The sequence below is a fragment of the Calliphora vicina genome, chromosome 2 (assembly GCF_958450345.1).
Source record: "Calliphora vicina chromosome 2, idCalVici1.1, whole genome shotgun sequence".
Taxonomy (NCBI): Eukaryota; Metazoa; Arthropoda; class Insecta; order Diptera; family Calliphoridae; genus Calliphora; species Calliphora vicina.
The window spans coordinates 128,289,848-128,303,677 of NC_088781.1; positions in this window are offsets into that span (position 1 = coordinate 128,289,848).

A 13,830-nucleotide genomic window follows, 5' to 3' on the forward strand; every position below is an offset into this window, starting at 1 on the left:
AATGAATTAGATAATTTGTGCAAAATTTAGTAATAAAATAGGAAATTTGTGCAAAATTAAATAATGAAATAATTTGTGCAAAATAGACTATTTAAAATTTGTGCAAAATTTTATAAATTTTTTATTCTTGCAAAAAGTATATTAAGTTTGTCAAACATTTCTTATATAAAAAATAATTTTTTTCTAAAACTTCCTATAAAAATAGAAAGCTGGTACAAAATTTCCTAAAAACATATTAAGGGTCCTCATGTAAACGCTTAAAAGCCTCGCAAACTGTGCAATCTGTGCATTTTTACACTCTCGCAAATGAAATGTCAAAAAATGTATGGAAATTCGTTTGCACAACTCCGATAAGTTTGCGCGACAATTTAGACTCGCAAACTTGAATTTATTGTGCATTTGATGAATCAGTTGCTTTTGTTTACTTTTATTTATAAGAAATAAAAATCAAATAAAATATAAAAATTTTGTGCATGTGAAAATTGTGTAACTTTGGAACAGAATGATTGTATTAAATGACATTGTGTATGAAAACATTAACCAACAGCTAGAACATAAACAAAGTCCTCCAAACTATGTATACCACCGTTTGTTCCAAAGATTTAACTTTCATTCAACATTTTAAAATTAAAATTTATACAATTTGAAAAAAAATTATTAAAGGTTTTGTTGAATTTATGTATTTTTATTTGACAAATATAAATTTTCTGTATAAACTTGCACAAAATTGAAAAGGTGGGTTCATGAAACATGTCGCGCAAATTTGCCCATTTGCACAAATGGGAAACTTAAGCGTTTAAATGAGTACCCTTATTAAATTAAAATTTGTGCAACATTTTCTACAAAACTAGGACATTTATCCGAAATTCACAAATTAAAGATGAAATTTGTGCAACATTTCCTAAAGAAATGGAAAATATTTCAAATCTTTAATAACTTTGTAAATACTGTGATTTTAAAGAAAATAAGCTTAATCTGTGATCACTCATATTTTAAATCAAAAATAGATTTTTAATACAAAAAACAAATATTTAAAATCGTAAATAACTTCGTAAATACTGCGATTTTAAGGAAAATAAGCTCAATCAGTGATCACTAATATTTTATACCAAAAATCGATTTTTAGTATTAAAAAAACTAAAATATCTTGTGGAAAATACGAATAAACAGTTTGGTACTTTTTTATACCCTTCACCTTCGTGAGAAGGGTATATATAAGTTTGTCATTCCGTTTGTAATTTCTACATTTTTCATTTCCGACCTTATAAAGTATGCATATTCTGGATCCTTATAGATATCGGAGTCGATTAAGCCATGTCCGTCTGTCTGTCTGTCTGTCCGTCTGTCTGTTGAAATCAATTTTCTGAAGACCCCAGATATCTTCGGGGTCCAAATCTTCAATAATTCTGTCAGACATGCTTTCGAGAAGTTTGCTATTTAAAATCAGCAAAATCGGGACAACCTCGATTTTTGATCTATATCTGGATAACTAAGTCCTTAATATAGACAATATGGATAGATATTTCAAAGTCCATTGCAACGATGTAGATAAGGCTATAGTAAGTTGGACCTACAATGGGTCAAAATCGGGAAAAATATTTTTTAACCCGAATTTTTTTTTATCAAAAAATTTTTTTTGTCATAAATTTTTTTTCAAAAAATAAACAAAAATTTTTAAAAAAAATTTGGAAAAAAAAATTAAAAAAAAAAATTTTTTAAAAAATTAAAAAAAAAATTTAAGAAAAAATTTGAAAAAAAAATAGAAAAAAAAATTAAATTTTGTTTACCTAAAAATATTTAAACAAATTTATTTTAAAGTACAATTTGGTGAAGGGTATATAAGATTCGGCACAGCCGAATATAGCTCTCTTACTTGTTAAAATATGAAGACAGATTTGAATCGCTTCAGACATATCTGTATCACAAAAAATTTCCGCAAAATGGAGAATTTTGAAAATTTTAATTTGTCGAGTGGAAAGGGATGTTGGTACTTTTTTAATATTATAAATTACACTATGCAACAAATGAAGACTTTTGGAAAAACACAAGATCATGACAGTATAGGTTCGACTCTACTACCAAAGTGTAGTAAACCCCTATACTGAGTTTGTTCATTTTGGTGACCGATTTTTTTTATGGGCCCCCAAATTTTCTGAAAATCAGTGGGGCCTCTGAAAAAGGTGTCATCAGTTTTGGTTAAGAGCCAATTCAGACTTTGTGATACGGCTTAACTTTATATGGCAATAATATAGCTAAGAGTCCGCCAAATAAATTTTGTTAATATTTTTTTTTCCAAAAATACCTTTTTCGTCCACTTTTGTTGAAAAAATATAGGAAGAAAAATTTTTTTTTACTTTTTTTAGAACAACTTCCAGGGACAGGGACTAATTTTTCACTAACAATATTTAGCAAAGTTGTAGCTACGGTAAATCTGAATAACTCTTGTGAACATATCAATGCATTCTGAACGTGTCTAGTCACTTTTGCACCTTAACAATATAATGTTCATCAAAGTGAAGTTATAGTTAGATATGGACAGAAGTAATGGTACTTTTTCATTCTTCTAATAGTACTTTTTAATTCTTTATTATAAAGTACCTAGAAACTTAAAAATAGAGCAAATAGTTTTACACTTTTGATGGCAAATGCATATGTAATAATATGAGGAGCCGCAGAACAAAAGGTACTTTTTCGAATTTTTGTACAAATTTTTTTTTGGTATTTTTATAATATTTGGGTTAAAATATTCTAGAAAAAAACAGTTTCCCAAAATTTTTAAATTTTCAAAAAAGTACCTTTTGTTCAGCGGCTCCTCATATATCCTTAAAAACACCCAAAAAACCGTTATTAAATAAGTAAAGTATTTTTTTTTTTAGAAAATCCAGTCATACTTTTATTATTATTGAACGTTATAGTGACGAATTTTGTGCCAACAAAGTGTCATATGCGAAAAGTTTTGATCTACTTCTTTATTTTAAAAAAGTGCTGCTAAATCGTATCGATTGATCACAGAAGCTTATGATGAATATGTTTCATCGGTTTCAACATGAGAGAGATGTTTTGTTCGGTTCAGAAGTGGTGGTTTTGACATGGAAGACAAAAATCGCCAAGGCTAGCCAAAATAGTTTGAAGACCAAAATATGGAGGAATTACCCCATGAAAATTGTTGGCAAACTCAACAAGAGCTAGCAAAATCATTGGGATCTACTCAAGCTGCAATTCCAAAAGCAGGGAAATTGAAGCCGATGGACATTGAAAAACGATTTTGCATGTCTGAAATGCTGATTTAACGCTATAAAACAAAGTTGATTTTGCTTCGAATCATTACTTGCGATGAAAAATGGATCCATTGCGATAACACGAGACGTAAGAGATCGTATATGAAGCCCGACTAAGCAGCCAAATCGACACCAAAACCAAATATCCAAATCTGAACAAACCATCAGTTATTATTTCTATAGGGAATTTGTATATCAATAGGAAGTTTTTGAAAAATTCCTTAATAACTATTAAAATTTTGTAATAACTTATTACTATCACCACGTACTTCGCGTTCTAAAAGAATTTGTCTTCCTTTCAGTTAGAATATAAAATGCTCATAAAATATGGCCATGATTTATGACCTTTAAGTGATGGCTGTTTGTGTTTGGATTTTTGGTAGAGATTTGGGGCGGTTTGATGTTAATAGTATTAAATATAGAAGGTATTAAAATATTACAATAGTAAAATAATATAAAAATGTAGAGAAAACTAAATGAACTCATAGCAATTAAATAAAAATTAACTAATTACAAGTCATTATTAATATAAATTTTCAATTTTAGCGTCTTTAAAATTGAGGAGATTTATAATTTGTCATATTTTTTGCCGACAAGTTTTGCCTTCTAAATAGCCTATGTGTTTTTTCAAATATATTGAGGTGAGCCAAAAACAAGTTTATGTTTTACTTATATGAAAGTCATACAAATATGCTCATGATCTTTACTTCTGAGTCAGTGAGGATATTTGGTAATGTATTATTAATGGAATAAATTAAGAATAAGGCTCTCAGGACTTCTTGCAGGAAAGATGTTCATATGTAGTATATTTCCATGATTATTGCCTTTGAAAAATAGGATCATCTTGCTGTTATAGAGTCCTCGTTAATGTCCCTTGAGCTATATAATTTATCTTAAAATTAGTATCATAATTTGTCGAATTTTCTAAAATCCCTTTAAAATATTAAAAAGAACATCCAATTTATTTCCATTTTCTATTCAACCAAAAAAAAAAAACTGCAGTAAAAAACTAAATCACTTTACACAATTTATCTTTAATTTACACTTTACTGCATCTTTTATTAACTTCAAACAAACCCTTTTTTTATAAATATTTTGCCACATTCTTTCGTCATTTGTTCAAGAGATTTACTTTAAAGAATAATTTATTTTCAGTTAGTTTGTGATGCAAGAAAAGGGAGTAAAATGCAAAACTATTTCTGTAAATAACGCATAAGTGTAGTAAGATCATCAATCATTTGATGTATGAATGGATGTGGGGAAAGTACACACTTATGAATTTTAAATGATGTTATATTTACAACAGCAAACGACAACAAAATAAGCTTTATAATAAACTTATACTGTAGATGTTATAGCTTGCTGTAAGTTGTAGTTAGAAAAAATAATAAGAGGGGACAAATAATCAGTAAGTAGTAGGAGTATTCACAGATTACTCAGTTCACTTAGTACACCAAGTTTCGAAGGACCATTAGTAGGTCTTTAGCTTCAATCGTGGGTCTTTCTATAGTCAAGTTTTAGCTACAATCGTGGGTCTTTCTATAGTCAAGTTTTAGCTACAATCGTGGGTCTTTCTATAGTCAAGTTTTAGCTTCAATCGTTGGTCTTTCTAGAGTCAAGTTTTAGCCTCAATAGTGGGGTTTCTATAGCAAAGTTTTAGCTTCAATCGTGGGTCTTTCTAGAGTCAAGTTTTAGCTTCAATCGTGGGTCTTTCTATAGTCAAGTTTTAGCTTCAATCGTGGGTCTTTCTATAGTCAAGTTTTAGCTTCAATCGTGGGTCTTACAATAGTCAAGTTTTAGCTTCTATCGTGGGTCTTTCTATAGTTAAGTTTTAGCTTCAATCGTGGGTCTTTCTATAGTCAAGTTTTAGCTTCAATCGTGGGCCTTTCTACATTAAAATTTTAGCTTCAATCGTGGGTCTTTTTATAGTCAAGTTTTAGCTTCAATCGTGGGTCTTTCTATAGTCAAGATTTAGCTTCAATCGTGGGTCTTTTTATAGCCAAGTTTTAGCTTCAATCGTGGGTCTTTCTATAGTCAAGTTTTAGCTTCAGTCGTGGGTCTTTCTATAGTCAAGTTTTAGCTTCAGTCGTGGGTCTTTCTATAGTCAAGTTTTAGCTTCAGTCGTGGGTCTTTCTATAGTCAAGTTTTAGCTTCAATCGTGGGTCTTTCTCTAGTCAAGTTTTAGCTTCAACCGTGGGTCTTTCTATAGGTAAGTTTTAGCTTCAATCGTGGGTCTTTCTATAGTCAAGTTTTAGCTTCATTCGTGGGTCTTTCTATAGTCAAGTTTTAGCTTCAGTCGTGGGTCTTTCTATAGTCAAGTTTTAGCATCAATCGTGGGTCTTTCTATAGTCAAGTTTTAGCTTCAATCGTGGGTCTTTCTATAGTCAAGTTTTAGCTTCAGTCGTGGGTCTTTCTCTAGTCAAGTTTTAGCTTCAATCGTGGGTCTTTTTATAGCCAAGTTTTAGCTTCAATCGTGGGTCTTTCTATAGCTAAGTTTTAGCTTCAATTGTGGATCTTTCTATAGTCAAGTTTTAGCTTTAATCGTGGGTCTTTCTCTAGTCAAGTTTTAGCTTCAATCGTGGGTCTTTCTATAGTCAAGTTTTAGCTTCAATCATGGGTCTTTCTATAGTCAAGTTTTAGCTTCAATCATGGGTCTTTCTATAGTCAAGTTTTAGCTTTAATCATGGGTCTTTCTATAGTCAAGTTTTAGCTTCAATCATGGGTCTTTCTATAGTCAAGTTTTAGCTTCAATCGTAGGTCTTTCTATAGTCAAGTTTTAGACTCAATCGTGGGTCTTTCTATAGTCAAGTTTTAGCTTCAATCATGGGTCTTTCTATAGTCAAGTTTTAGCTTCAATCATGGGTCTTTCTATAGTCAAGTTTTAGCTTCAATCATGGGTCTTTCTATAGTCAAGTTTTAGCTTTAATCCTGGGTCTTTCTATAGTCAAGTTTTAGCTTCAATCATGGGTCTTTCTATAGTCAAGTTTTAGCTTCAATCGTAGGTCTTTCTATAGTCAAGTTTTAGACTCAATCGTGGGTCTTTCTATAGTCAAGTTTTAGCTTCAATCGTGGATCTTTCTATAGTCAAGTTTTAGCTTCAATCGTAGGTCTTTCTATAGTCAAGTTTTAGACTCAATCGAGGGTCTTTCTATAGTCAAGTTTTAGCTTCAATCGTGGATCTTTCTATAGTCAAGTTTTAGTTTCAATCATGGGTCTTTCTATAGTCAAGTTTTAGCTTCAATCATGGGTCTTTCTATAGTCAAGTTTTAGCTTCAATCATGGGTCTTTCTATAGTCAAGTTTTAGCTTTAATCATGGGTCTTTCTATAGTCAAGTTTTAGCTTCAATCATGGGTCTTTCTATAGTCAAGTTTTAGCTTCAATCGTAGGTCTTTCTATAGTCAAGTTTTAGACTAAATCGTGGGTCTTTCTATAGTCAAGTTTTAGCTTCAATCGTGGATCTTTCTATAGTCAAGTTTTAGCTTCAATCGTGGGTCTTTCTATAGTCAAGTTTTAGCTTCAATCGTGGGTCTTTCTATAGTCAAGTTTTAGCTTCAATCGTGGGTCTTTCTATAGTCAAGTTAGCTTCAATTGTGGATCTTTCTATAGTCAAGTTTTAGCTTCAATTGTGGGTCTTTCTATAGCCAAGTTTTAGCTTCAATCATGGGTCTTTCTATAGTCAAGTTTTAGCTTCAATCATGGGTCTTTCTATAGTCAAGTTTTAGCTTCAATCATGGGTCTTTCTATAGTCAAGTTTTAGCTTTAATCATGGGTCTTTCTATAGTCAAGTTTTAGCTTCAATCATGGGTCTTTCTATAGTCAAGTTTTAGCTTCAATCATGGATCTTTCTATAGTCAAGTTTTAGCTTCAATCGTGGGTCTTTCTATAGTCAAGTTTTAGCTTCAATCGTGGGTCTTTCTATAGTCAAGTTAGCTTCAATTGTGGATCTTTCTATAGTCAAGTTTTAGCTTCAATTGTGGGTCTTTCTATAGTCAAGGTTTAGCTTCAGCCGTGGGTCTTTCTATAGTCAAGTTTTAGCTTCAATCGTGTTTCTTTCTATAGTCAAGTTTTAGCTTCAATCGTGGGTCTTCCTCTAGTCAAGTTTTAGCTTCAATCGTGGGTCTTTCTATAGTCAAGTTTTAGCTTCAGCCGTGGGTTTTCTATAGTCAAGTTCTAGCTTCAATCGTGGGTCATTCTATAGTCAAGTTTTAGCTTCAATCATGGGTCTTTCTATAGTCAAGTTTTAGCTGCAATCATGGGTCTTTCTATAGTCAAGTTTTAGCTTCAATCATGGGTCGTTCTATAGTCAAGTTTTAGCTTTAATCATGGGTCTTTCTATAGTCAAGTTTTAGCTTCAATCATGGGTGTATCTATAGTCAAGTTTTAGCTTCTATCATGGGTCTTTCTATAGTCAAAATTTAGCTTCAATCATGGGTCTTTCTATAGTCAAGATTTAGCTTTAATTATGGGTCTTTCTATAGTCAAGTTTTAGCTTCAAAAGTGTTTCTTTCGATGGTCTCATTCGTTTAGCTTTTATCCTGAGTCTTTCTATAGTCATTGATCTGTGTTTATCCCTACAACTGTCAGTATTTTTTAGTGATTTCGTTTTCTCCCTTCTCTCTCTATTAAAACATACTGTAATTGACACTAAATGAATGGTTAAAGTTTATTTTTTCAACAAGCAAATGAGAAAAAACCAGAAAGCAGAAGGAAGTTGACAATAAACTGCGGTTTGATAAATGATGAATTTTTTTCTAGCAAGTGCAATACAATCTTTTTACTATTTTGGCATTGAAAACTATAATTTAAAGTAAAAAACACAAAATTAAAAAAAAAGCTTAAAACACTTTTAAGAACTCAGAATCATTATAAAAAAGTTTTTATTTCTATCCATTCCATTCAAGTGAAAACTATAAAAAATAATTCTAATTGATTTCTTTTTCTAACCAAAAGCAATTTTGAAAGTAATGTTTCTATTTGCTTGTGATGCTTGGGGTAGAATAGTTAAAAATTAATTTCTTGATATTTTTTATATGATAATTTCAACTTTAATTTTTACAGAAATTTTAAGTGGTTTGATTGTTTGTTTTTAAGTGTGCTGACAATTTGTTTTTGTTATTTTTTTTTGCTCAAGTGCTTCTCTTTTCAAAGCTTCCATTTCAATCCTTTTTTTATTGTTTTGTTTTGCTGGCAAAGCAAAATACTTAATAAACTGAAATATATATACAAAAAAAAAAAACAAAAAAACACAAAACAAAAAGTTTCATTTTATAAATTGCCAAGACTAGACCATGCATGCATTGGATGAGATGCAAGCATTCATGCAGCATCGATGGTAGAGACAAGTAGTACTTAGAAGCATCATTTGGAACTAATGACTGGTTTGTTTTTATTAAACAAAATAAACAAACAAACATATTTGTATGTCAATTATAGAGAAAGAGAAAAGTATTGAGTAGTTATGTATTTTAGAAAATAAAAGGAAATTACAAAAAAAAACTGAAACATTTTTTATTAAATTTTTTTAAATCATGAGGAAATTTTTCATAAATCATTGTTACAATAAAATACCGGCAATATATAAAGTATTTTAAACTGCTTTGAAAGTTAAAATTTCTTGAAAATAACCTTTAAACTACTCCAGTAATAAATGTTTTAATATTTGAACCCTAGTGCGTATGATTAATATTATTTCAAAACTAGTTTAAGTAAATTCAACATAACTCTTGCACATTTCAAGCGATTTTAAAACTTAAAACCTTTTATTAAAGCTAAGAAGAATAACTATAAACGCAAATAATACTTTAAACTAAATCTCTCACTTTTAAGAATTTTAACAAGCTTTAAACAAATAGCATCAAAAAGTTTGCACAAACTTTTTAACTCTACATCCAGTCTTACGTCTCTCTCTTACCTCCTTTAATTTTACACTTATTTAACAAAAGTCTCCTGCCAGACAGACATTTCTTAAGTCTTTACTTTACTTTACTTTAATGTAAATGCAAAATGTCTTTATATCTGCCATTTTCAGCAAAATATGAAATGTAATATTTTGTGTAATCTGTTCATTTATTTAAACGTAAAAATTTTAAGTTTTACTTTGCCACCTTGTTTTTCTTATAAGGATTTTCTTTATGTTCATGTTCAAGGATTATTAAGATTTTAATAAAGATTACCAGGCAATATAAAGTTAAAGTTGCCAGTCAAACACATCAGGTGAATGAATGAGACTTAAGGCATAACCATACAAGCATATATAAATAAAAATTGGTAGCAAATGGCTCAAAGGAATTCTGGCAGAAGGTGAAAACAAAAATTTTATGGTATTTTAAAAAAATTTAATTAAAAACTTTGTAATGAACATTTAATTAAGATCTGGTAATAAAAATGTAATTAAAGGAAATAAAATAAATGAGAAAATGAAATATTTTAAAGACAATTCTAAGTTATAGAGCTTTATTTAAAATATAACAGTGTTCAGTTTTAGTTTATAGAAAGCTCTGTGATTGTTCTGAGTTTAGTTTTGATTCTAGTTAAGCTTTTAGTTCGGATTCTAGTTCCATTTCCATTCTAGTACAGACTCCAGTTCAGATTGTAGTTCAGATTCCAGCATTCGCTCTAGTTCAGTTTTATTTCAGGTCCTGGCTCAGATTCCAGCTCAGATTCTAGCTCAGATTTCAGTACAGATTCTAGTTAAGATCCTAGTTGAGATTCAAGTTGAGATTAAAACTGAGATTTAAAAGGAGATTCAGGTTGAGTTCTAGTTCAGATTCATGTTGAGATCCTAGTTAAGATTCTACTTGAGTTTTAATTTGGATTCAAGTTGAGATTCTAGTTGAGTTCTATCTCAGATTCTAGTTGAGATTCTAGTTAAGATTCAAATTGAGATTCTAGTTGAGTTCCAGATCAGATTTATGTTGAGATTCAAGTTGATATTAAAGTTGAGATTCAAGCTGAGACTCAAGTAGCGATTCTAGATCAGATTTCAGTTGAGATTTTAGTTTAGATTATAGTTGAATTCTAGTTGAGATCTAGTTGTTGAGTTGAGATCTAGTTCAGATTCGTGTTGAGATTCAAGTTGAGGTTCAAGCTGAATTCTAGTCCAGATTTCAGTAAAGATTCAGGTTGAGATTCTAGTTGAGATTCTACTTCAGTTCTAGTTTAGATTCTAGTTGAGATTTAAGTTGAGATTCTAGTTGAATTTTAGTTCAGATTCTAGTTGAATTCTAGTTCAGAATCCAGTTGAGATTCAAGTTGAATTATAGTTGAGATTCTGGTTGAGTTGTAGTTCAGTTGAAATTCAAGATACTAGTTAAATTCTAGTTCAGATTCCAGCAGTGATTCCAGTTGAGATTCAAGTTGAGATTGTAGTTGAATTCTAGTTCAGATTCCAGTAGAGATTCAAGTTGAGATTCTAGTTGAGATTCAGGTTTAGATTCTAGTTGAGTTCTAGTTCAGATTCCAGTAGAGATTCAAGTTGAGATGTTAGTTGAAATTCAAGATGAGATCCCACTTGAATTGTAGTTGAGATTCCAGTAGAGATTCAGGTTGAGATTCAAGTTGAATTCTAGTTGAGGATCAAGTTGAGATACTAGAAAGATTCTAGTTGAGATTCATGTTGAGATTCTAGTTGAGTTCTAGTTCAGATTCCAGTAGAGATTCAAGTTGACTTCTAGTTGAGATCCAAGTTGAGATTCTTCTTGAGTTGTAGTTCAGATTCCAGTAGAGATTCAGGTTGAGATTCTAATTGAGGATCAAGTTGATATACTAATAAGATTATAGTTGAGATTAAGGTTGAGATTCTAGTTGAATTCTAGTTTAGATTCTGGTTGAGATTCTAGTTGAGTTTCTGGTTGAGATTCTAGTTGAGTTCTAGTTCAGATTCCAGTAAAGATTCAAGATGAGATTCTTGTTGTATTCTAGTTGAGTTTCAGGTTGAGATTCTAGTTGAGTTCTAGTTCAGATTCCAGTAGAGATTCAAGTTGAAATTCTAGTTGAGATTCAAGTTGAGGTTCTACTTGAGTTGTAGTTCAGATTCCAGTAGAGATTCATATTGATATTCTAGTTGATTTCTAGTTGAGAATCAAGTTGGGATTCTAGTAAGATTCAAGTTGAGATTCATGTTGAGATTCTAGTTGAGTTCTAGTTCAGATTCCAGTAGAGATTCAAGTTGAATTGTAGTTGAGAATCTAGTCCAGATTCCAGTAGAGATTCAAGTTGAGATTTTAGTTGAAATTCAAGATGAGATTCTACTTGAGTTGTAGTTGAGATTACAGTAGAGATTCAGGTTGGGATTCTAGTTGAATTTTAGTTTAGATTTAAGTTGAGATTCAAGTTGAGATTCTAGTTGAGTTCTAGTTAAATTCTTGTTCAGATTCCAGTGGAGATTCAAGTTGAGATTCAAGTTAGAGATACTAGTTGAGTGCTAGTTAGATTCTAGTTCAGACTCCAGTGGAGATTCTAGTTTAGATTCCAGTAGAGATTCAAGTTGAGATTCTAGTTCAGATTCTAGTTAAGATTCTAGTCGAGATTCTAGTTGAGTTCTAGTTCAGATTGCAGTTCAGATTCTAGTTAAGATTCTAGTTGAGTTCTAATTCAGATTCTATTTGAGATTCTAGTTGAGATTCAAGTTGAGATTCAGGTTGAGATTCTAATTGAGATTCAAGTTGAGATTCTGGTTGAGTTTCTAGTTAATTTCTAGTTCAGAATCCAGTAAAGATTCTAGTTGGGATTCAAGTTGAGATTCTAGTTGAGTTCTAGTTCGGAGTCTAGTTCAGATTCTAGTTGAGATTCAAGCTGAGATTCCAATTGAGTTCTAGTTCAGATTCCAGTGGAGTTGTAGTTGAGATTCAAGTTGAGATTCTAGTTGAGTTTCTAGTTAAATTCTAGTTCAGATTCCAGTGGAGTTTAAAGTTGAGATTCTATGTGAGTTCTAGTTCGGATTCAAGTTGAGATTTAAGTTGAGATTCTAGTTGAGTTCTAGTTAAATTCTTGTTCAGATTCCAGTGGAGATTCAAGTTGAGATTTAAGTTAGAGATTTTAGTTGAGTGCTAGTTAGATTCTAGTTCAGACTCCAGTGGAGATTCTAGTTTAGATTATAGTTAAGACTCTAGTTGAGATTCCAGTTTAAAATCTATTTCAGGTTCTAGTTTACATTTTAGTTGAGATTATAGTTGAGATTCTAGTTTAGATTTGAGTTGAGGTTCTATATAAATTTATAGTTTGGTTTCTAGTTAAGATTAGATGATAAGATATTTGATATTCTATTTGACATTCGTTGGGATTATTTTTGAAATTCTAATTAAAATTCTGCAATAGTGGAGATTCTAGTTTAGACTGTAGTTGAAATTCTAATTGAGGTACTACTTGTTGAGATTCTATTTGATATTTTAATTGAAATTCTGGTTGAGATTTTTGTAGGGATTCTAATTAAAATTCTAGTTTTAAGATTAATATTCCAGTTCTGATTCTTGTTCAGTTTTTAGTTGAGTTTTAGGTCAGATTCTATATCAGTTTTTGGTTCAGATTCTATATAATTTTTATTGATTTTAGTTAATTTTAAGTTTTAATACTGAACAAATTAAATATTTTAAATTGTTTGTATTTGTATAAGTTACAACTATTTACTATTTAAAGTCTCCCCTAAAATTATGCTAATTAATTTTTATTACTCAGACTAACAAAGAATTGTGCAAAATTTATTAAACTTTTTACAGCTTTGTAAATTTGAACCATAAATTTGTGTATTTCTTTAAAAAAGAAATCCCTATTAATCTTAATCATCATTTGTCATTTGCTTTAAGGATTATTTCACAAGTTCACTAAACTTTTAATTAAAACTAATAATAGTTCATGTCTTTACAAACACACACAAGAAAAAAGGAGATGACAGAAGAAGAAAAAATATGAGACTTGAAATAATTGGGACTATAAAATATGTGGTTGAAATGAAACTAAAATTAAAAATTTCAAAAAAAAAGATACAAGAAAAAGGAAAAACTGTTTTTGTAAGTGACAGACAGTATGAAATCAATGACACCATGTTAATGACAAGCATGTGAAACGTGTGGAAAATTGATGATTTAGTAGCAGATTTAAGAAATTTTGGTACAGGGCTGACAAGAGGTTTAATGAGAAGCCATTTAGTGCGAGAAATAGTTATTTAATAATAGACTAGCTACTAATTTGTGGAGAATTAATGGTTTAGAAATGATCCCTTGTTTGAAAGGATTAAGATTTATATTAAATTATAATACACTTTAAGGGACTTTGTTATTTACCAGAATAAAATTTTGGTTAAATTATTGTTAAACAGTTTAAATAAGGGATGGTTTTGTGTTGATGGTCTAGTGCGTATGAGTAATATTAATAGGTTAACCTTCGCTTTACCAAAGGTTTTTTATGTACATGGTTTACCAATACCCACCCGGGTGACACTACACTTCTATAAATATATGCGACGAACGAAATTTTAAAAAATTTAAAAAACCTTATAAAAAGTTTAAAATGTTTCTATTAAATTCTATAGAACTCTAAAATTTGTTCAGTGAGTAT